Here is a 23,203-nt window from a genome sequence, read left to right on the forward strand (position 1 = left end):
TGAAACAAAAATAAATGAATAATTAATACACAGTTCAAGACATTCTTATTACGTGCAAAGTGATAGGTGAAGAAACTGGAAGCGATATGAAGGTAGGTAATTACTATATTTTGATTATATTTTTAGTTAAGAAAGAAAGAAAATACATTTATTTAGCATCATAACATAACATTGGACAATACATTGAAAAACACAAACAACACAAACTAGATGCTAAACAAGATCCTCACTCAGCATAATGCCACGGCAAGCCATGACGCTGATTTTTAGTAAGTATATCAATAGTAGCGAATGAGGCTTCACATCAAACGTATGTACGAGTATATACCTGTTTCTAATAGGTTTCTATTAGGTTTACAATTTCTTTATATGTGAGATCACCGCTGGATCTGTCAATTTCGAGATAGACTACCCGTCCTTCTCTAATGAATACATTTAGAATTGGGTTGTCTATCTCGCGGGTAAGATGCTGTTGCGGCGCTCCTGTGCTAAGCCTACATTATCACTAATATCCAGTAATACGCAGTAATAAGTAATAAGCAATCAACCAACAACGCATGAGCAACCTAAAAAATGCTTTATACCTCTTTATGCTTTTCATAAAACATTAGCTTCCTAAATTGAGACGTTTTATTATTAGAAATACGATTTTGACAGTCGTAAAGCGTCGATCCGGAGTTATTATTTCACTTTACGAGTTTGAATAGCACAATGCTGGCGCTTCAAAGAATTCGTAGGCCAATTCGAGTTTTAGTTATTCGATCGGTTCATTCATCCAGTGGAACTATATCGCCAGTATCAAGGTCTTTAGGTGCTTTAAATACGACTCAAATTGTACGGTTAGTACAAGACAGTGTATTACGGTGATTTTATTATCTCTTGTAAAGCGATAGCTGGACTTTACAAGAAGCACGTGGACTACCGGCCGTTGACTTCAAAATGGCGGTTAAACGCGCTTCAATATTAATGCTCTTTGCTAGTTTACTGTATGTGTAATAAGCTATCGATATTACACTTTAAACAATATTAATGAGCAAAAAACAAAGCAATTAATCACGAGTCTAAATATCAAGATGGCGCTCGAACCGAAAGTCCTTCGATCTGTTTCCGATATAATACTGATCTGTCAGTGTCAAATGTGACGTTTTCAACCAAAAGGTACCATATTGTCGCTTGTCGATAAGGTTGATTTCGAATTGAAGCTATATGGAAATAGCGCCTTATTGACAACCGACAATAAGTACCCTTTTGGTTGAAAATGGCACAAATGTCACTTTTGACACTGACAGATCAGTATCATATTGGAAAGAGATCTAATAACTAAAACTCGAATTGGCCTGTCGGTTACGACTACGACGAGTATTCAATTGGCACTGGCAACTGGGATAGTAGATTTTACAAGATGTATAAGTTTCATAACTTTCATAAGAGCTGGTGCGAGATAATACTGTACGAAATTCTGATATAAAGTATGCGCCAGCTTTCGTGAATTGAATCAATTTATGAAAATTAATTTATAGGAATCAATTTATTTTTCTCGCAATCACTTATGTTTTTCATTTTGATGCGTGTTGCAGATGACACACCTAATACCTATGTGTAAATGCACGTTTTATTTTGACGAAATTAAATCAAAATTAGACATGTTTTCATGATTTTTTTCTATCGAGCCAACTTAAACCTAGTAAGGTATTGCATGGAGTGTTGTGTGAGCTACTCCTTCCCCTCACTCGTGTAAACCGATACTATTTGCTCTTACTATTAATGTAAGTTCATTATAGACACCATAAACCTATACTTCATCAAATAAATAGTTTCATTCAACGTCCCAACACTACAGGAGTCTGCCCTTGCAAAAATAGTCTAGTTTCAGTGTGATATTAACGAGTAACAATTAAATATAAAACTACTATATGGCTAACACCTCGTAATGGCACTGAACGCCTTGTTGACTACCAACAACAATCCCTTTTGTTTGAAACCGTCACAAACAGAATAGTGACACATTAAATAGCACAAGAACGCTCTTCCGTTTCCCGACTTGAAACGAAGCCAATGTCATTGCCATTCTCTTCGCAAGGTCGTCGAGACTGCCTATTTGAACCTAATTAAACGGCTTTATGCGAAAATATATAAATATGGTTCGATAATTTGAATCGTGTGGCTGTGAGTCACGTTACATTATTTTAGGGTTCCGTACAAATCTTGTAGTTTCGACGTGGTTGGTTAGTATTTCATTAAGAATCATAGACAGTTATTTTATGATATAGGAGACAAAAAAGCAGAGAAGCGTATGGTAAGCAATTGCCGTTAACCTTAAACGCCAAGAGGGATTGCGAGTGCGTTGCCGGCCTCTAACGCAGCGTATTACGTAGGCGAACAACACGCGAACGCGAAGCGAAGCGATGCGGCGCGGGGTGAATCAATCCTTTGATGCCTATAGAAGTATCCTACGTGGGCATCTCGTTGCGAACGCCGTGGGCCCGCCGCGCCGCGCCGCGTCGCTTCGATGCGCGTTCGCGAGTTGTTCACTTACGTAAGACGCAGCGTAAGATACTCTTTTTTTGAAGGTCAAATCGGTCCGAAAATACCGCGGCCAACAGTTCATTCCACAGTAGCTGTGCGTGGCAGGAAGTTTCCAAAGGGCACAGTTGAGGACTGCCAACCATCTAAGTGGTGAAGATGGAAATGTTGTCAGTGTTGTACAGAAGTCTCACTGTCTAAATAAAGACACCTATGTAGCAGAAGGTCAATCAGGGTTGTCAATAGTGTAAACACTAGAGAAGCGAGCGAAAATCTCACGCCCAGCGTGTATGTGATAATACCTACCAGTATCACAGACGCCACAGTACGGATATGATGGTCGTATTTGTCTACGAGACAGCGTGATAATAACAGTATCTGTCTCTTTCAATCGCGTGGTGCTAAAAAGTGACACTTATTTTATCACATGGATAAAGGTGTTCGATGACATGTTTTTTTATAATCCGTAGATATTTATCGTAAGGATAATTCAAAGTGAATCGACCTTAAGCCAATATATATACTTAAATATGCTTCGCTAATTCGGTTCGTGTGGTAAGTGAGTCACGTTTTTTTCATTTGTGACGCGGTTTTTTTCCTGTCGTACCGCGTACGGCCGTGACATTTGTGTCTCTGACCGATTGGCCGGCCTTCGGACGCGGTCGTCAACACTGCGCATTAACAACGCCTGAGCGCTCAGACGAACTAGTGAGTGCGATCTCTGATCACGATGTCTTTACATATTAAGCTGGTCGCAGTAAGATTGGTTTTTCACGTGTGCACTTAAAAAAGCGATAGGAATTGCCGGTACCTTACCGCGTTGTGTTATGAGCAAAGCGGTTCATATTAACTTGCTTGCAGGAAACTCGAGTGCCAGAATGAACTAGAGTAACTGTGACCTTTATATGCTTAACCTCCATGCACAATCATAAATCACTATATTACTGGCTTAGATTAGCATTCGACCTATTTGCGCACAGTAGGTACCTATGTATTACACTTCTGTACCGAAATTTAGTCGTGCCGCTCCAGCGCTCTCGAGTCTTTCAACCTACACTTACATTGAGTCTGTAAGACGAATTCAAGGTGCGGTCTTCATCTGTAGTGCAGTCTTCATCCTTGGAGGATATAACCAAAAGAGACGCCTTGTCTGTAATTTGCTGTACAAAAGTCTGCCAGTTGTTGCGGGGGAGGGGAACGTCAAATGTATACGTAAGTTACGTAACGTCAAAATAGCCATGTCAGATAAACGTAAGTCCATACATTGTGTATGACCATCGGCAGACTATTTTCGACAGAGGGGAACGCCTGTTAATGGCTACTCCGTTTGGTTATACCCTCTAAGGTTATTGCGCTTTGTATAAGGTAGGATTGATACATTCAAAGTAGTAGAGACATCTGTCTGGGAAACAAGTTATAAAGTAATCAATCGAATAGTGTTTCGAATGTTACGTAGGCGTGCTTAGTTACGAAACGTTAGGATATAAAGTTATGCCTCTAAATATATTTTACGCAGTAGTAAAATAACCGTTAAAAGGGTTTGCCCGCATCGCTCTGCCCTTATAAATATAAATTGACTGTATGATGGATGTGTGTTAAATGATATTAACGACGGAATGAAATTATCAAGTGATTCTAATGAATTGCCGTTTCCAGCTATCAAATATTATATGATCATTTGACAAACTACTATGTCATAGTAAACCGAAAACTAACGTGAACTTTGTTCTGCTAAATAGAGGCAGGTTTATGTTTTCCGCTCAATATACTAATTATACATTCAATATGTTGATAAGAGCACTGGCCAGGAGTTTAACAACTTCCTTTGACGTAAATAAATTACCTATTTATCGCAGTAGTCTTACAGAATTAGCAAGTCTGTTCACACTTTCGACGCCACTATTCCGATGCGGCGGTGTGTGATCAATGATTTTTTGTGAGTCCTACATAGGTAACTAAGGTTTGTTTTTTTATTCCGTAGACTAAAATGACGTTTCATGTGTAAGAGATGACATTTCTTAGTACCACAAAAAATGTCATTTTAGTCTACGGAATAAAAAAACAGAATATAGTAGGTAGGTATAATACCAAAAATTGTACGAGTCTAATAGGAAGTGCACACTTATGTAAGTGTATGCTTATGGATGTTTGCAACTGACCCCTTAAAAATATTTGAGCGTTGAATCAAAAGGAAAAAACACGCGACACGCGGTTCAGGCCGACAAAAACAATATACAAAGGCAATTTCCATGAGGATATTTGTTAAGCAGTGCCATTGACCTCAGCTGGATACGTTAATAATGCCTATGTCCATGCCGAGTTCGAACTAGAAACTGTTTAGTATTTTAACTACGCATGTGTTCGCGGCATTTCCGCCGCTACCATGGCGTGTTGGGTAATACTAAAACTGTAGATAGGGCTTAAGTCCTTTTGTGTACTAAGGTACTTAATCCTTTCTAAGCTAACTCATTGAAAGGCCTTCGTCCGCTTACAATCGCAACAGACTGGAATCAATTTAGCGTCGCGGTTACAAAATACAACCTAATCACTTGTCCTCGTTGCGTCGGCAAAGGCGCAGAGCGTTTGTCACTGTCGTGTAAAACATTTGCTAGTAATATTATGGGTATTATGGCTTGGTCGTCCAAATCTCAATCTGATTCATATCGCCAATGTAATATACGTATACAAAGAGAATCACGATCATTTTTTCTAAAAGCGCAGAGATCATTACTTATACATGAATCAAATCCTGCGCCCCATAACATATTTCATTAAGCACTATTGGTTCGAATCAAATTATATATCACTGCGCATATGTATTCCTTACATATGTACGGTCACCATTTCAAGATAGTCTATAAGAAACGATGTCGGTGTCCAAGCGACCCACGGCCACGTCCAAGCGCACACACAACGCACCTTCTTTCTTAGCTTTGGGTAAACAAAGTCACGGAAATTTTCCTCATTAAGTATTTATATAATTTATTATTCACGAAAACAAGCAAGTTCCCCTTATTGTGTAACAGTCAAATATCGACCATTGAAATTATTATATTACGCAATGATGAACGGAGTTTCCCAAACGCTTGGGTATCCACGATTCCACGCTCCAATGACATACGCTTGCGAATTTCGCTAAGTCCGATGTAAAGTATCGCTGGGGGTGCACATTTAGCACATGCATCATCTAAATGCATGAAGTATCAATATTGTAAATGAAACGAGACAAGTGCCAACCAAGTTCTCTTGAAATTAAGACTTGGTTACGACGATATAAATTCTTAATGCACGAGTATTGAATCTTCATGTATTTAAGTGCTCATCACCTAATACTATACTCTCTCTTATACTCAAATGAATACGATGTCTAATTTTATCTTTTTTGTAAAATAAATATATTCAAAATTGTAGTTACATCTTTCTTCTGAAAGACTTAAAACATTGTGTGGGATGGCTTGTACAAAATCAGTACATTGTGAACTTGTCTGTCTGTCGCGTTGAATCAGCTGTCATTTAAGAAAAAGATTGTCTACGACCAGTGTTCCGTGACCTACCTTCAGATTTGCATTGACAAACTTAACCTGGACCTTTCACATATTCAGCAGTGGTCCGAAAAGTTTGGCCTTTCTGTAAATTCTTCAAAGTGCCAGGCCATTGTTATCGGTAGTTCCAGACAGCAAGAATAGACTTGGCCGCAGTAACACCAGTAAGTTTTGACGGCACTCCAATAAGGTTCAGTCAAAGTGTTAAAGATCTGGGTGTTCTTTTAGAGCACAGGTTACTAAAATCAGTCGATAGGTCATGGGTAATACGTTTGCATTTAAAAAATCTTTACGTGCTTTCTTTTTTTTTTTTTTTTATTACAAAAAGGCAAGCACTTGACCGCAATCTCACCTGATGGTAAGTGCCGATGCAGTCTAGGATGGATCATGCTTACCTAAAAGATGTCTATTCACTCTTGATTTAAAAAGATCCAAGTTATAGTGGACTGGGAATATATTTGCAGGAAGTGAATTCCACTCCTTAGCCGTTCGTATGATAAAGCTGGATGCATAGCGCTTAGTACGAATCAGTGGCAGAGTAACGACGTAAGGGTGAAACGCAAGTCCGCGTCTAGTCCCACGGTGACAGAATCGAGATGGGGGGATTAAATTATGTAATCCCATCGCACACTCCCCGAAATGTATCCTGTAGTACACCGATAAACAAGCTACCTTTCTACGGTGTTCAAGGCTCTGCAGTCTAGCCTCTACTAATCCCGCATCTCCAATAAGCTTCCTAGCGCGTTTGTCTATGGAATCTAAGGCAGCAGAATTCTTTGCTAGCAGAATGAAAGATTCTTTAATGTATGTACAAATTCTATATGTTTTGACAATTAATTAGTCTGTGTTGTGTGTGGTTTTGTCTTTATTTATGTATATATTATAAGTTATATAAGTATGTACATACATACTTATATATGTGTGTATGTATGGTATGTTATTATATTTTGTTGTTGTTGTTAAAGTGGCACCGCCCACAATCTCTCTGCCTTGCCGAAAGGTTGACTGGTAGAGAATGCCTCATGGCATTAAGTCCGCCTTTTGTACTGTAAGTTTTTCTTTTTTGCAATAAAGCCTAAATAAATAAATGTCCAAATGACAGACAAGGGCAAACGATTATCAATGGCATGTTAGATTTCACAGACGTTCGTGTAACTGAAAAAGGATGGTGGTGATTTTGAGTGCATCAAGTGCATGTCTCAATACATAAAGGTCAGAAGAAGTGCAGAATAATAACCATTTGACACGTTAGAACTAGCAATCTAGGCAATGTCATTCAATCGGACACACGAGCCGACATCGCACATACTCGCCTTCTTGGAATTCGTAATACACAATCGTTGCGCGGCATGCCAAGCGCTGGCTTTGTGATGTCTGGCTCGTGACGTAAGTTAGAATATCAAAATCTAGCAGATCACGTTTTTATTGGTTGTATTAACATGCAAAAGAGTTCTATAGTTCCTGATACTTTCTAGCAATAGTTTTGGCGTTTTTATCGTAAAAACCAGTAGGGTAACTGCTTTAGTTATTGGCCGAATCACTCCTAACAAATCAGAAAAAATATAGTCTAGCCTCGCGACAGAGACGAAATTGTGCAGACTTCGGCCATTCCTTTAAAAAAAACAGGACAAGTGCGAGTCGGACACGCCCACCGAGGGTTCCGTACATTTTAGTATTTGTTGTTATAGCGACAACAGAAATACATCATCTGAAAATTTCAACTGTCTAGCTATCACGGTTCATGAGAATCATGAGATACAGCCTGGTGACAGACGCGCGGACGGACAGACGGACAGTGGAGTCTTAGTAATAGAATAGAACAGTTTGCCTAGTTGCTATGCAACTTTGCAGCTATGCAGCTTTGCAACTTGGGTAACTAAAAAGGAGTTGAGCTCGTCTCGCTATCGCCGACGTATACACTTAAAATTGCCAAGTCCCTTCCCCCTTTTTACGCCTTAACCTCTTAATGTCTGTGATGATAAGGATCCTGACCGAATTTTTAGTCATCTTTTTTTACACATTTTTTTTGCTCTATATTTTTGAACCCACGATTTTTGACCACCACACACATATGAAAGGTTAAAAGAGTAAAAGACACAAATACGCAGTTTTATGTTATCAGCTATGTATTTAACCTCCGTATGGCTCAATAACTTCGCGATATAAATGGCGGAACAGTTCACAAGGAAACTACCTTACACCAGCAAGGTTAACCAGTGAAGGTAGTTCGCATAGTTAAGAAATATTTCTCATTTCTAAGATCCGTTTACACGCTACTGGCATTCATTGTGCAACGCAGATCATATCTATAATCCTGTATAATATTTCTTTAGTAATAATTTTATTAGTATTTTTCGCTTGGTTGCCGTACTGCGCATCGTTGTCATTACTGTGTAAATTAAATTTTTATTACATAGTATATTTTGCAAGTTTAGTTATTAAATTACCTAAGTGCAATGGAGTTGTTAAGCAATTTCGAGATAAACATATTCAATGCTCAGCATGTCTTAATTAGTCAAAATGTATGCCTACCTTTTTCGACATACAAAAGTAAAATTGGCGAACAGCAATGTTTTACATTATAAATATACAATTATATTTTAATTGACGACCGGTCTGGCCTAGTAGGTAGTGACCCTGCCTATTAAGCCGTTGGTCCTGGGTTCGAATTCCGGTAAGGGCATTTATTTGTGTGATGAACACAGATATTTGTCCCTGAGTCATGGCTGTTTTGTATGCATCCTAGCACCCATAGTACAAGCTTTGCTTAGTTTGGGATGATAATACTATTACTTATTCCGTGGATATAGTGACTCATAACACTTCTATGGCTAAAGCTCTTTAGGAGTAAAACTAAACAATCGTCTGTGCGTCTTCCCCATCGTTACTAACGCAGCGTCTTACGCTTCTATATGTATCATAGATTGATTCACCCCGCGCCGCGCCGCATCTCTTCGTATCGCGTTTGCGTGTTGTTCGCCTACGTAGTTCGCTGTGTAAGCGCACGTGTCGTAAAATGAAATATTCGTATTGAACGAAATGCGTCATATAATTCAATTTGACAATTCAGCGTTGGATGTCGTCATCTTAAAAACAGATGTGTAGTTAATACAATTATAGTTATACAACTAATAAACTGACTGCTTAAGAAATATATAGGTAAGGGGTTTTAGGTTTTTATATAGTATAATAAAATGAAGACAGATAAGACCTTAACTTTGTACTTTTTACACAAAATTGGTACTGATTGAATTCACCCGCATGAACACTGAAGTGTTATTATTCAATCCATACCTACTCAACTAAATCCGACCTTGACTTGACGCCAGTGACTACCCAGAGGCCAGTCTATGACTAACGCAAACCAAACGCGGCATGAGAACCGACTTGCGTGCCCGTTCCGGTCTCTTAACAATGAAAAAAGGGAGAATCTTACGGCCAATGACTATATGATAACGCTGAGAATTCGTCTACCCAGCATACCGTGACCTCTGCAAGACAACACCTGTAATTTTCCTTTCTAAAACGACGTAACCGTATACAAATTTGCAGTGGATATGACCTTTTTGCAATTAGAATGTAAACATACCAAGTATTGGCGAGCATAAGAGAGTCTAGGTCTTCTTCGAGCCAGTGTAACCATGGTCTTGAGAGCCATAATAAATGTAGGTAATCAGAGAGCGCGCTTAAACTGGTTTGACAATGAGTTCGAGTTGTTTGCACTTAGTAAGGTATTTTAGTAACACCTTAGTAACAAAGGTCTAAAGGTCTCCCATGATTGTATGTATGGGTTATGTAACAAATGAAGGGGACTCCGTTCCCATTGCGAGACGTAATTGCTAGTGCATCTTACGTTAATGAAGAAATGTACATGACAGGTGCAATTAGCGATATGCTGTCTTAATGAGAGCGAAGGTGTATTAATTGGTAATGAAATGAAGTGTGAAGATAGTGTACATATGTATGTCTTTTTTTAGAGTATCATAGTAACTACTTGTTGCAATGCGGTTTTGATGTATAACTAATATCCAAATTCATCGATTTTAGCGTGCGCGGGTGACGAGCTAAATGTATGGTCATGGTCGTTGAATTCGCTACGCGCCTTGAGCAGTCAAAAATGTTTTTTTGTGTGTCTTCTGTACTTTAAATTTATACAATACGAGTAGTACATTGTGCAACATGGGGCGTAAGTTAAGAGGCCGGTGTCGATTATAGTCACAAAAATGTAAAATTGATAGATTTAGTCGGTGAAATTGTACACCTTTTGTTACCTTAATGAAACAACAAGTACTGGTTTCTATTAGCACGTCTTCTTATCTTGCCTTTTATCAGATTATTTTTTTTTAAACAGACTCACTAAATAAGTAATGTTTTTTTTTCTGATGGACGTTTAGGTAAACGCGCGTAAAGCACTGATTTTGTCGCTCTTATTTGTAAATTGCGTAAAGTTTGGACTGCTAAAAATGGTAAATTTCTATGACACATATTCTGTACTTGACCTTTATCAGATTACATTTTTATTATATGACTTAGAGTTCGAGGAAATGAAAGTTAAACGAATTCAATTTTCTCCAGTGACAATTTCTCTGAAAATGGACTTAATTTCAACGTAATTTTGATACCTAAACAATCTACATCATCCGCTGAAACTATTCTTATACATCAATTTGTATAATTTACCACCATAATTTTTTGATGAATTTTTAAAAACTGCCCCATCTCTTCATATATTACCGGTGACGCACGCTCGCGACCTCATTATTAAAAGGCAAGATGAGAAGACGTGCTAATAGAAACCAATACTTGTTATTTAGATATTACGTAACAAAACATGTATAATTTCAACGACTAAATCTATAAATTTTACATTTTTACAAACGAGAGTATAGTTAAATCGCGACGACTTGCCGGAGCGATTTATAGACTCGAGTTTGCAATGTTATTACGCCCCGATTTACACACAATGTTTTTCATCACACTTGCGATACAAAAATGAAGTATAAAGACAAAGAACTGTTAATTATAATATTAGAAACTTCATAACTCACTAGGGAAAACGCTTTTTCTATAGTTCCCGCTAAGCCTGCGTGCAATTCCACATTTACTGAGCGGGTGTGATGAAAACGATATTTATTTCGATGTCCTGATTGCATTGGTGGGAGTTAGTTGCTATAAATTTTCAATTTATTCAACTCGCTTCAGTCACGCTCCAACTCTGCTCGGGTCACGCGTCGTGCGTAAGGGTCTTTCTTTGAAATTTATTACGTGTAAAATGTAAAAGAACGCACTTTTTAAATTGTGTAAAATTTTATCGCAATTCCACAACTTTTTTTGTTGTCATTAGACATAATTACAAGGATGCAATTACAAACGGCCTGTTTAACAGTTGACGAAGTGGTCTTTGTCTGAAGATGATTTATCGTCAATTAATTTACCATTGATCCTCTAACGCGACGTCCTTCTTTGACCGCCACGCCTATCATGCGCAGTGCGTTATTGTGAACCTTGTCAGAATGCACGAAGGTTCATATTGGGCTGTAGCCATGCGCATCATTCGACGTTTGGCGGTCAGTGTTTTAGAATTTAGATGGATATTTGAGCTTTGTATAATCTTAATCTTTGGTTGTCTAGAAGAGATCGCTCTTTAGCGATAAGACCGCCTGTTGTCTACCCGTTTAAGTGCTTAATTTGTATGTCATGTTCTCTTTCATGTTAGTGAGCAATAAAGAATATTTGTATTCGTATTGTAGCATTCTGATAATTTTAGTTTTATAGTAACTTCAGGCGATTCATGCTAGTCTTGTTATGTTAGTCTAGTATGTGACCTTTTGCGCACTAGGCGGTTTTGAGGGCAACGGCACACCGGCAGCGTGTGCGTAGACATCCACATGCGTTAAAATGTTGGCGCCGTGCACGCACACGTCACGCAAGCGGTGCTATCTGTCATAAGTATCTGTATATTATAACGCGCACGTGCACGTCCATGCACACGCGTCCGGTGTGCACAGGTCTATTACATAAATATAGTAAAAACATCGCGTTTGTACACCAGCAGGTTGGAGTAGCCCTCTTTGAAAAACCTGTTTTGTGTGTCGGAGTGTGTCCTGTCCTAGTCACTGCTTAAAAGCCCTTTCAAGGGGCTAGCCCTGACATTTGCGCCCGTAACCATGACGACGGACCCTCACAAATTGGATGATTACCCTTAATTGCAGCCGGGATGTGGTTTAACGGCACCCCCATAAATGACATGACTGTCAGTTTACGTTTGACATGTCATGGGAATGTGTTCGCTTCATTAAGTTGACCGTTGTTTTCGGTAGTTACAGTCAATTGTGATGACGCCGGTTTATATCGGGTTTTGAATGTATTATAAGTGTCTGTTATCGCAATTCCACAATGTTTAGGAAAATTCCGTCATTTAAAACCGCAACAACAACGTAGAATTGTAGAAAAGCAACCGCCTCTCTAAAAATACCTTTAGTAAATAAGTTGCAAATTAAAAATATTTCTTAGAGCCATCCACCGATATAAAATGGTTATGAGAGAAAAATCTCAACTAAATTATTTTTTAATTAAACAAGAGAACAGAGGGCATAGCTAAGGTGATAGTGGTTAATCGTAAATGCCAATCGATAAGTAAACAATCTATTGGTGTGACAAATGCGAACGAAACGTCACGTGGCCATAACTCATATCCATACATTTACTTTTAAATGCTTTTATGATATAGGACGCAATCTATCGGAGTGACCAATGCGAACGAAACGTCACGTGGTCATATACATACATTTACTTTTAAATGTTTTTATGATATAGGACGCAAACGAGCAGACGACACGATGGTAAGCCATTACCGTCTCCAAAGATAGATATAACTCCGTAATAGATGGATACAGATTACAGTCTAAGGAAAAAACGTGCCTCGAAAATCAAGAAAATTTGATTCTCGATCAGATGACGCCACTACCTATGGCCTACTCTCGGATAGATGGCGTTGAGGGTTTCGTTTGTTGTTTAACAATTTTAACGCATTTCAGTGAAAGAACATGGGTCAAAATAATATAAAAATAATTAATGCAAATAAAAAAATAAAAAAACATTTATCCATATATAAATTATAAATACATTTTTTGATATTTTTATTTTTAGTTTTAATCGTGTGTCGATAGACAGCAGTGAATTTACTGTGGCTACAAAATGTACTATGACAGTACCGCTCTATCCGATTATATTATTATCCTCTTTGCCGTCGCCCATGTACACTTACAACACCAGAGGAGTTGCAAGTGCTTTGCCGGCCTTTAAGAGGAGAGTACGCTCTTACTTGAAGGTTTGAAGGTCGTAGGTATCGGTCAGGTAATACCGCGGGCGACAGTTCATTCCACAGTTTATAGTATGAATTATCTCAGATGATTTTTTCGGGCTCGGGTCCTAATCTGTTAAACAAAAGCCTTTGTTTCTTTTAAGAGCGGTCTTCAGCAAGTGCCAATGCAAAAGCAACCATGTCGCTTACAAAACAACTATCGTGATAGAATTAAGGTTCAAATTTATGTGACAGCTCATTCAGAGAACAATCAGTGTGGTATTTTCTTTGGAGATATAACAAAACGTGTTCTCCGAATGGGCTGTTTCATGAATTTGAACCATATATATAGGATGGTAAACTTGCTTTTTAAACGGGCTTGTTCCCGTTACTTATGTTTGGGCTATTAGCAGTAAGCAGTGTAACCACTGCATAATGGAAACAATACCTTTTGTTTAACAGATTAGGGGCCGAGCCCGAAAACATTATCTGAGATAATTCATACTATAGCTGTGACGCAGGAAGTTTCTGAAAAAACGCACAGTTGAGGAAATGTTTTCAATTGACGTTGACGATTGTCATCTAGGCTACGCTCCTGTCGATAATTGAACCTTGTACCTTTGCCCCATTATTTTTATTTACTACTAATAAAATGACACTTATCAGAAATATATTTTTGCCTAATCATCAGACTAAAGAAATTGAAATAAACCACGTTCCGGCAATTCCACGTTCTCCCGGGCAATATCGCAATGTCATGGTATCTAGGATAATGGGGAACACAAGACTTGCCAATAATCAATTATAACACATTCAGGTATACAGGTGTTGAACACAATACATTATTAACAAGATAGATGACTGCACTGCTTGGCAACATAGTATAAATAACCAGTACCGTGATTTGAAAAGACAGTTAATCACAATAGGGTAAGCAATGGTTAACGGCTATGTATGATGAACCCTCGTGAACGTCAGCTGCCGCTCCGTTGGTGGGTTGAGGAATGGCAGCAAATAAAGTCTATGAAAAAAGTTTAGTGATCGCCTCCCGCTTGATACTTTGTCAGATGATAGTTTAGATGCTATTGTGAATAAACAAAATCGTCAGCCGGTTGTATCGCGGTGGAAAGACCGTGTTACGCGTTTCGGTGGCTGCCATTCCTCAACCCACCAACGGAGCGGCAGCTGACGTTCACGAGGGTTCATCATACATAGCTGTTAACCGCTATACAAGTTTTCGTCCGGGAGACGATGACTGACAAAATTTGTGCCTGGCTCGCGGTCTATAATTTTAGTGCAGAAAGGATATGTCTCCCTACAGTCCCTGCACTAACTGGCCCTAATAATGCTCAGGAGCCCGATTAAAATTTAATTGTTAATGATTTAATTTCCTTTGTTACGACCTTGAAGATCGCTCACCTCACCCTGATTGATGCATGCGAAATGAAGTGAAGATCGTGCGTGAGATGCGCGCACCAATCACGAAGACGATTGTCAAGGTCATATCAAAATTGGTTCTGAACCTTAACATATAGTTAAATTGGAATCGACCTCCAAATCAGAACGCGTTAATATGTATAAGGATGCCAAACTCATATTAGAACCGAGTAGGTAGATACAAATTATGAAACTGATGGCATGTACTATCACAGTGGAAGATAAATACTTTATACTGTGTAAAAACGGGCCAAGTGAAAGTCGGACTCGCGCACGAAGGGTTCCGTACCCCTTAGAGAAGTAAACTTTTTACTGTTACAGTTCTAGTTAAAAAAAAACTATTTCTTTTAAGGTATGTTTCGGTTTTAACTCTACGACCCTTCGCCCTTACAGCAGTTACAGCGTAGCTAAAGTTGTTCTGGTGCGTTGCACCGCGTCGTCGCAACGCATTTAATTGGGCATGTCATAAAAAAAAGTAAGTAAGTAAGTGAACACTTTATTGTACGAAAAGAAATGAAACAATGCGACGCATCGCTACGCACCAGTGGGGCTAGGCCATGGAATGAAGTCACGAAACTGCACATGATAAATATATTCTGTTGGCAAGTTTCATTAACAGATAAGGGTAGGTTTTCCTTTGTTACAAATAATAAGAAAACACGAAGAGAATATATAAGCGCAGTATTCCGAATGGACTAGAGTATTGTGAGTCATGAGTCACGTTCGGGATACGACTCATCTTAGTGTTATATGTAATAAGGTGAGCTACTTTCACCCTCTTTACGGATAAGACTTAGTATTTAATTAGGATTTACGAAAGAATATTTTTTTCGCCCGATTTTCTTAGGTTCTCGGGACGTAGTATTACTAATGAAATACAATCATTGGTTATATTAAATATATGAACTTTGAGAAATGGGTTTAGTTCGACTAGTAAAGTAGCAAACAAATTAGGTAAACATATGAGGCATTATAGGGATAGAACAAGACGAATGGTGATAGAAATTTTAAGTCAAAAAGAAAATAAATGAAATAGATAAGTTTTATTATTTATAAATATTATAGTGAATATCAAGTTGAAAACTACGAGAGAGTACAGGGTCCAGGAGTGCCGCTATAAGAACAAATAATGAAAAGTACGGAACCCTCGGTGGGCGATTCCGACTCGCACTTGTCCGGTTTTTTAAATAATTTAAGAGCCCGGTGTCGATTTTAGTCGCAAAAATGTAAAATTGATAGATTTCGTCGATGAAATTGTACACCTTTTGTTACCAAATTGAAATAACAAGTACTGGTTTCTATTAGCAAGTCTTCTTATCTTGCCTTTTATCAGATCAATTTTTTTTAAACAGACTCACTAAATTAGTAATGATTTTTTTTCTGAAGGACGTTTAGGTAAACGCGCGTAAAGCACTGATTTTGTCGCTCTTATTTATACATTTCGTAAAGTTTGGACTGCTAAAAATGGTAAATTTCTATTACACATATTCTGTACTGGATTTTTATCAGATTACATTTTTGTTATATGACTTAGAGTTCGAGGAAATGAAAGTTAAACGAATTCAATTTTCTCCAGAAATTACTTCAAAACAAGTTACAATTTCTCTGAAAATCGACTTAATTTCAACGTAATTTGGATACTTGAACAATCTACAACATTTGCTGAAACTATTCGTATACATCAATTTGTATAATTTACCACCATAATTTTTTGATGAATTTTTAAAAACTGCCCCTTCTCTTCATATATTACCGGTGATGCACGCTCGCGACCTCATTATTAAAAGGCAAGATGAGAAAACGTGCTAATAGAAACCAATACTTGTTATTTAGATATTACGTAACAAAACGTGTATAATTTCAACGACTAAATCTATCAATTTAAAATTTTTGCTCCAAAATCGACTACGGCCTCTTAATATGGTAAATAGTTGTCGCGGCTGCACCTTCAATAAGTAGCAATAACGATAATAACAAACAAATAAGTAGGTACTTAAATAAAACCTTATACTTAAATACGGTGTACGGTGGCAGTATCAATTTAATTCAATGTAAGGTCAGTAATCGGGTGACATTGTACGGTGTCAAGTCCAGGTTCCCATGAATGGCGAGATAACAAATTCAAACATTTCAACTTACATTTTGATGTCAAAATGCTGTAATTTTTAGGGTTCCGCGCCCAAAGGGTAAAAACGGGATCCTACTAAGACCACTGTCCTTCTGTCTGTCACCAGGCTGTGTCTCATGAACCGTGATAGCTAGACAGTTGAAATTTTCACAGATGAGGTATTCCTGTTCCCGCTATAACAACAAATACTAAAAACAGAATAAAATAAATATTTAAGTGGGGTTCCCATACAACAAACGCGATTTTTTTGCCGTTTTTTGCGTAATGGTACGGAACCCGACTCGCACTTGGCCGCATTTTTTAGCATTAGCATTTAGCAGTAGGTATGAGAGAAATGCACACACGAATTAAAACAAAATGACATTTAGAAATCATTTTGACTACAAGATGTAGGTACCTATGTTTGAATCGGTCAATGTATGAAAATATAGGGTAAACAAACCAACTTTGGTACCAGAGCTGTCTTAAAATGAGGGTGGAGGTAACAATTATTAGATGGGGCCCAATAATAAGTTTAGTTTGCTCTGTAGGCACACTTATTTCCTAAAGACTTACCTAGATATATGTATAAGGTACCTAGAATGTTGTTTGGTCTGACTATACTAGGTAGGGCAGGTACCTGCCTTGTAAAAACGTAGATAAGCGATTATTGTTATGCATTTACTGTAGGTACAGTCACTATTAGATATATCGGAGCGGCAAAGGTCCTCACAAATACCTGAACACGCCTTTATTGTCAAGGCGTTAAGTAGTGCGTTCAGATATTTTTGAGCACCTCGGCCGCTCCGATATATCTGTCTATCTGATGGCGACTGCACCTACTTATAACTACGATAAGCATTTCGGCGAATACAATCTCAACGATTTCTATGAGATAGCCATTTTAGTTTCGTGATTGCAAGGTTACCTAGGTATAATGTAGGTAGTGTAAATAATAGACATGTAGGTATGTGGTGTAGCATGCCTATATAGTTTGTCAAAGGACTGTCTCATTTTAAACATAGACGGAGAGAATCATATTATCTCACACTAGTACATATATTATATATTATAGTATTCTGTATTCTGTAGTAATAGCACCCAAAAGAAAAGGATGAGTATAGTTTTTTTCTTCTCATTTACTGACAATTTGGTTTGACCAACTATATATACCTAGTCACGTGGTTGCCCACTGACAATAGAGCTAATCTACCATAGGTTATGCCTACACGATGTCTAAGCGATAATTTCATATGTAAGTAACTCTAGCTATGTGAACTTAGGGCGTTAAAATCGCCTCTAATCCAATTTTATGGCAATTTGACATGTTATCATTGACATCTGACAGTGTCAACATTCAAAAAATACCTATTGTCCGTGTTAGGTCCATTGACACAATATTTACAAAGAATAATTTGTTAATCAGTGCAAATACGAGTACATCCTGTAAATATTATCCTCTTATTTACTCTGTAACATGTTGACAAGCATAATGGTTCATTTTAAAACGTTTAGGTATGTCACAATGACTGAAGTGAATTAAAAACATTAGTTACCTATTTGAAATATTTACCAATTGAACGTGCCTGTCTGTAGGTACCTTAATGTAGATATCTATTTGTAGCAACGGCCTCATAGATTTGAAATATGTAATTTGAATGCCGAAATGTAACAGTCATTTTGGCTGTTAAGATCGAATGTGAAGGTAGGTAGTAAAACATTACTGAGTCAAGAAAGGCTGTCAAAATGTCAAGCAAAAGTTAACAGATGGAAATGCAAGTTAACTAATATATTACGCAAGCATTATAAAAAGTAACCTAGCCTAACGGGGTCACTGACCTACAAACTCACGATTCTCGCAGATGCAGAGATAATTTAGCCATACGAGAACTGATCGGCTATTCAGGCTAATTAGATAGGTATGTACCCAGCTGTACGGTATGGTACGACACCAAATGTACCTGACAAAAGGCTCGAAAGAGCGTTCACCTTTCGACAAACTAAGTCTTTGTTCCACAAGTCAACGGCTTCGAATCAATCCCAATGGTATTATCCTGGAAATAGAAACGACTTATTACGACTAACGCCATGATTCATACGCGGACTACCCGTTAAAAACCCTTAGAAAAAACATGTGTGTATTAATATATCTAGAGACGTAAACAAAGAACATGTGCACGTTAAAAACACTTCAAAAGGGATACCAACCGTTCACCATAAAAACAACACGTACACTAACAGTTTTTTGTCTATAACACTGGGGTAACGTCGCTTAGGAACAAACTAGTTTTATTTTTCGAGCGCGTCGATCAAACGGGCAAACAGCCCATACGCTGGTCGGGGCGAGACTGAGTGCGGCGAGCGGCGGCTAGCGCCCTCTCGCCCCGCCGCCGCTGTGTGCGTGCGTGCCCGTGTAGGGGTGCCAGCCCCTGCCCAACCGACAACCACCGACCGACGCACACATATACACACGGACACCCGCGCCCCGGCAACCGTGTATTTATTTTCGACTAACTATAGGGTGGATAAAGCCGGTGCATTCGTCAGATATATGACTGCCGCTTCTCTAGATATTGAATGCCGATACGCAGTGGAAATTCAGTTTCCATTCAGCGGCTAAGTACGTTCGATGCTCAACATACGCGGTTGGATCGTTTAAAACGCGCGATTTAGACGACCATGAACTCGCGCCCGGTCATTGCCACGGGCACTGATATAAAAAGATGCGCGTCACACAAAACAAATCATCTGTTAAGATTTAAATTTCTAAAGTCGACCCCAATGCAAAAGTTTAAGAATAACTATGACAGTCTCGTTAATTTCTTGAGTCGTAATTACAGTGGCGTTCGGAGCGACAAGGCGGACTATTTCTAAATAAAAATAAATGGGAGCAGAAAAGGACGCGTTATTTCTGTGCAACAAGGCCACAATGAGTCCTGTGTTCGTTCGTGCCGCAGTTTTTGTTTGTGTACAATTTCGCAGTGCAGAAGTTGTAAGGCAATATATCTCCTGGCGAATGGCGACAGTATATTTTGGACGTTTGTTCCGTCAAAATGCGCATAAATAAGTCAGCAATGCTTTTCGGAATCGAGAATATATGTAGCTATCACATTTAAATTGTCATTTAAATATGTTGACTTTGCTAAACCTATTGGAGTCATGGAAAGTCAACTCAAACAAAGCTGATGAACATTATTAGTGACGTTAATGTAAGAGCCGATACAATTATTTACTAAACTCGCTGTTAGCTATAATTCGTCAGAAATCACTCTTCTTTGAATACCTAAAGATACCAACAAAATATGGCGGAAAATATCATTTCGTAGCCCCAGCTAATCATTTGCGTCTTTGTACAGTGAAATGACGCCACAGATAGCCCGAATAATGACCTCTCATTCCCTCACGAGTCACGACTGACAGTGACTAATACCCGAACTTCTCATGGCGTCCGATGTAAAGAATCGCATTTCCTTAGATAGCCATGGGTTTTTGAGGAAATATGACTTTTTCTTTCATGTTCAAGGGCCGTGCTCATGTTTCCTTTGTGAAAAATAAACCGCTTTTTGTGCATTTTTTTGAGCTGGAGTTTAAAAAGAAAAATCGATTGCTACATTACACTTTGTTATAGGTACCTCTTAGATATATTTTAGTATTTCATGTACCTATGTGTTTATGTCTCAAATACTAGATATTTGAGACATAAACACAGGATCTTGACATTAATATTATGTAGGTATTAAAACTTTTCACACACACACACACACATTCTTTTAAGATATGTACAGTACAAGCACTTTAGAAAAAAAAACATTTATCAGTAGAGGAAACAGAATTAACCATAGACATAGTATATACAAGTAGTTATAGACGCGCCACCGAGCGACCGGGGATAAGGGAAAGAATATTCATATAAAATTTGGGCAGCATATTAGGATTTTTTCTCTTTCACTCTTATAAATTTCGGTATTTCGCCATCGCCTCGTACCTATGATGCCACCTGGTCGGTGATAAGGACAAAGCATGGCAGTATTATCTCTTTCCTCTTATAGGAATCGCAATAAGACTATCTTTCTCTATCAAAGAGTCTCAGGCCCTTGGAATTAACAGTGGATAGGTAGGTATAAAAGAATTTACAATATACCTACCTAACAATGAATCTACGATTAGGTACTTACTTGTTTAACACCAGTTCATCTGAATGAAGAAATCTAAATAGGTACATTATAATTGAAAAAAATGAAAGCGTCCGTTTCGTCTTTAAATTCAAGACTCCCGAAGCTCCCGATCCTAATGTCTTAACGATTTCGGACATCCTGTGTCTTGATACCTGAATGTCACGGTCGGCGACGCTGTGTGAGTGAGGTACATTTACATTTTAAAAAAATGAGCCCTTTACCTGCAGGGCTGTCACAGCACCAACGCATCCTTTTGATAAAATTATGAACGAAAATACTGCTTTTAGGGTTCCGTACTAAAAAGGTACAAAAGGAACCCTTATGGTGCGAGGTGCGAGTTTGTCCGTCCGTCCGTCTGTCTGTCTGTCACATTGCTAAATATCTCGAGAACTACTGAAGCTATAGATTTGAAATTTGGAAGTTATGAACAACGCTAATCCAGACATATTGGGAGTGTTTTTTATTTATTGAATTTTTTATTAATTATGGAAAATGCCCAATATAAAGAGGTGGCAAAATTTCAATGTCGAGTGGGATATCATTTGAAAGAGCTCGAATTGAACTAAACTTACTACTTAAAATTAAAATTTTTTTTTTTAATAGTGAAAAGTGAGTTTTATATGAAGGAAAATGTGAAAAAAAAATTACCACTTTCCCCCCTCTTATCTCCGAAGTTTACCAACGAAAAATTGTGAAATTTTTACATAATATTAACATTATCATAAATATAACAGGAAAAATATAATCACACCTCTATCTTGAAAAAAATTTTTAATTATCAAAAAACATGTTCTAATTTAATTCGCAATTTAAGCCCCTATGCGGGTGTGTTTTTATACTTGAAACATAAGGTTACACTAAAAATACCTTTCAATTAAAATAAAAATTGTAAAAATCGGTTAACATGATAAAAAAATATCCCTGAAATACCCAACATACATACAGGTCGCGCAAATTAGTTTGCTAATTTGCCGATAGATGGTGCTGTACACAATTACGCTTAGTATCCTTCTGGTCAAAAGTCTTTCGATTATAGTTGCCTAGATGAGAAAATTAAATGTTAGAACCCTCGGTGCGCGAGTTATAGCACTTGACCGGTTATTATTTTATTTTTAGACATTTGTTCCAGCTAAAATGATAATATAGCGCCTATAAATACTTATCATTTGAAGTTGTATCGTCATTTTCTATCCAGTAAAAGTGGGGTGAAGCGCTGGTTAGTTTTATTAAAAACAGTACCTACAAAATAAATATAACGAATTTAATATTCCAAGCGTCGATAGAATCAATAGAAAAGATTATAAAAACATTTTCATGACAGCCATTTCAGCAGCATTTAAATGTATAAATGTCGTTTAATTTAACGATTTTTTGTCGCCCACGGCTAGACTGCCTGCGGCCTAGTTGTAACATTTAATTAAAACACGAAAGTGACTCGTAAACTATAACGTTTTGGGGTCAAGGTGAAAGTATGTGCTCACTGATTGTGACGCTACCGTAACTTTATAATGTTATGCAAGTTCTTTTACCGCTTCTTTATGATAAACTGTGAGCTAATTACGTACGTGTTCTGATTTTAATTTTAAATTAGGAATTATTGAGCGATTAAATGTCGCTGACCCGTGAGGGCATCCGTAATGCATAAGGCGACCTGGAACGCTATACGGTTTTCTAGGATCATCATCCTAACTCTTAAGAGCCTGGCTCTTGGCGGTGGAGTAACCGCCACTCCGTTCTTCTTTCTGCCACTGTTTTGATTTCCCAGGATAGGATGATTTTTTATTATACTAACATTAGAATTATCTAATAACGGATAAGAATCGTAATACTTGTGTAAAGTCTCTCATGCTATCATTTAGTGAAGACCATCAAATAGGTACGTAAGCAGTGAAAGCGTTTCAGGTACACATCTAATGTACTATAATGCACAATAACTGACACATAGTTGTGGTATATTTATCTCAAATAAAGATCATAAAATAAGAAATAGTACAAATGCGATGGATCATATAGATCATAGACGGTTTGTTATGTTTTTTTAAATAACACAGGAAATATGTCAGATCAACCCTCAGGCACATAGTTTTAAGAATGCTATGTTCCTATTGACAAGATT

General features: G+C 37.9%; 1 protein-coding gene across 3 annotated transcripts in view; it reads right to left on the minus strand.

The window, feature by feature from the left end:
* LOC134747107 (brain tumor protein) overlaps positions 1–23,203 on the minus strand; it is a 429,209-nt gene that overhangs the window by 184,255 nt on the left and 221,751 nt on the right. Inside the window, exon 1 of one of the 3 annotated variants that reach the window (XM_063681683.1) lies at positions 19,121–19,312. The exons of 1 other annotated variant lie outside the window; for it this stretch is intronic. The gene's annotated coding sequence lies outside the window, so the exon portion shown is untranslated. Of the gene's footprint in view, positions 1–19,120; positions 19,313–23,203 lie in introns of those variants that run through there. One more of the 3 variants, XM_063681681.1, reaches the window with a different exon arrangement.

The sequence above is a fragment of the Cydia strobilella genome, chromosome 14 (genome assembly GCF_947568885.1).
Source record: "Cydia strobilella chromosome 14, ilCydStro3.1, whole genome shotgun sequence".
In the NCBI taxonomy this organism is placed as follows: domain Eukaryota; kingdom Metazoa; phylum Arthropoda; class Insecta; order Lepidoptera; family Tortricidae; genus Cydia; species Cydia strobilella.